Here is a 2,476-nt window from a genome sequence, read left to right as displayed (position 1 = left end):
ACGCGGGTGCCATCTTGAGCCCTTCCTGGTGCGCAGCCCAGGCAAGTTGTGCGCACCAAGGTGCCCACCCTGGCGGAGGTGCGCGCCCGGGGCAAACCGGGCTCCGACTTCGTGCACTGCATGGTGCCCACCAAGGCGCGCAACCCAGCCAAGGTGCCCACCGCAGCGAAGGTGCACGCGAGGTGCGCACCCGAGGTGCACACCCGGGGCAAACCGAGCTCCGACTTCGTGCACGCCGCACCTTGGAGCACACTTCAGAGCGCTCCTTGGTGCGCACCAGGGCGCGCAACCCAGCCAAGGTGCTCACCCCGGCGAAGGTGCACGCGAGGTGCGCACCCGGGGCAAGCCGGGCTCGGACTTCGTGCACGCCGCACCTTGGAGCACACATCGGAGCGCTCCCGGGTTCGCACCAGCATTGCGCACCTTTGATGCGCTGCCTTCACTAATTTCCAGAAAAGGCAAAAAAAAAAAAAAAACGAGATTTTAAAATTTCCGTTTTGAAAGATAGTGAAAAAAACGGAACGCGGGTGCCATCTTGAGCCCGCCCTGGTGTGCAGCCCAGGCAAGTTGTGCGCACCAAGGCACCCACCCTGGCCAAGGTGGGTCACGGGGTGGGTCCTAGGGTGGGTAACGGGGTGGGTACTAAGGTGCGTGCCAAGGTGGGTCATGGGGTGGGTGCCAAGGTGGGCACCAGGGTGGGTGTGCACCAACCCTAGCCAGGGTAGGTCACGGGGTGGTTGTCGGGGTGGGCGTCAAGGAGCCAAGGTGGGTGGCAAGTAGCCAAGTTGCGTGCCAAGGTGGGTGTCGGGGTGGGTGCCAAGGATCCAAGGTGGGTGCCAAGGAACCAAGGTGGGTGTCTGGGTGGGTGCCGAGGTGGGAGCCAGGGTGGGTCCCAAGGTGAGTGCAAAGGTGGGTGCCAGGGTCAAGGTGAGTGCCAATGTGGGTTCCAAGGTGCCAGGGTCAGGGTGAGTGCCAATGTGGGTTCAAAGGTGCTAAGTTGGGTGCGAGGTTGGGTGCGAGGGTGGGTGGGTGCCAAGGTGTGCTAGGTGGAAGCCCGGGTGGGTCGGCATCCCATGGGTGTCGAGTTGGGTGCCTGATGGGTGCTTCTTGTCAAGTTTTAGTCGTCGGGACTCATTTCGAGCCTTAGAGGTCGTTTCTTGTCCGGTTGCCCTGTCTTCGACCTGGGAACCCAATTTTGGTCCTCGGGTCCCATTTTTTTTTGTCTCGCATCCCACTTTTGGCCTGTGGCCTTTTCGGGGTCGATTCTCGTTTTGGGCATCAGAGCATGTTTCTTCTCCTAAAACCCAATATTTGTTTATTAAGTCTCGGAACACATTTTTGTTCTCGTGGACCCATCATGGGTCTTGGAACGCATTTGTGGTCCTTGGGTCCCATTTTGCATCCCGAAACTTGTGTTTTGGTGCTTGATCCCTATTTTGGGTGCCCACCTTGCACCAAGTGCGCACCCGGGGCAAACCGAGCGCCTTGGTGCACCGGGGCAAGATCGAGCGTGCACCCGAGGCGCCCCGAACATGCACCAAGGTGCACTCGGCCCACATGTGAGCGCAGGTCGTTGCGCCCGAGGTGGTGTGTGGGCACCGCGTTGCAGACGGGACACTGCACGCACACGACGCCCCGTCCAGGTGCACGCACGTAGGCCGGGCCGGGTGCACACCCGACGCCCTAGCAAGGTGCGCGCACCCGGGCAGGGCTCACACTTGGCGAACGGGGCGCACTTCGCGAGGGAGGGTGTGCACCTCGACGGGGGTGGGTGGCCGGGGTGGATTCGCACGTGGGTCGCGGTTTGCTAAGTACACACTGCGACAAGCTCATAACGGGTGCGATCATACCAGCGTTAGTGCACCGGATCCCATCAGAACTCCGCAGTTAAGCGCGCTTGGGCCGGAGTAGTACTGGGATGGGTGACCTCCCGGGAAGTCCCGGTGTTGCACCCTTTTTTAGTTTTTCGCCGGGCGTCGCAATGCTATTTGAATAAACCTTTTGCCCGTTTGCGTTCTCGTCGGGGCCGGGCCGGGCCGGGGTGCGCTGCCCGCACTACCGCGCGCGCGGGGGGCGACACCGAGCGCGCACCCGAGGCGCCCCGAGCACACAGGCCACGGTGCAACCCGGGCGTTGTGCGCGCACCCCGGTGCGCCCGAGGTGCTGCGCGCGCACCCAGGTGAAATCGGTGTGCACCTCGGCCAGTGCGCGCTCGGTCGAGTCGCGCACGTTGGCCAAGGTGCACGGTGATGTTTCTTACTCTAAGGTTCCGCACCAGACGCCCGGGACAGGTGAGCGAAGCTGGGCGGGGCCGGGTGCGCGGCCGGGGCAGGTGCACGCAGCTAGAGAGAGCTTTGGAGCACACCAGAGGTGCGCACCTTGGAGCACACTTCGGAGCGCACCAATGATGCGCTCCATTCAAAAGTTTCCTGAAAAGGCAAAAAAAGTTGAGATTATAGAATTTCCCACTTGAGAG

General features: G+C 62.1%; 1 non-coding gene across 1 annotated transcript; it reads left to right on the top strand.

The window, feature by feature from the left end:
- The first annotated feature begins 1,836 nt into the window (after positions 1-1,836).
- On the top strand, positions 1,837-1,955 carry LOC131869678 (5S ribosomal RNA). The gene has a single exon (XR_009368057.1). It is a non-coding gene; the product is annotated as a 5S ribosomal RNA (ribosomal RNA).
- Positions 1,956-2,476: the final 521 nt, after the last annotated feature.

Source organism: Cryptomeria japonica, unplaced genomic scaffold (genome assembly GCF_030272615.1).
Source record: "Cryptomeria japonica unplaced genomic scaffold, Sugi_1.0 HiC_scaffold_258, whole genome shotgun sequence".
NCBI classification, from domain to species: domain Eukaryota; kingdom Viridiplantae; phylum Streptophyta; class Pinopsida; order Cupressales; family Cupressaceae; genus Cryptomeria; species Cryptomeria japonica.
This window is presented reverse-complemented; position numbering and strand designations above follow the sequence as displayed.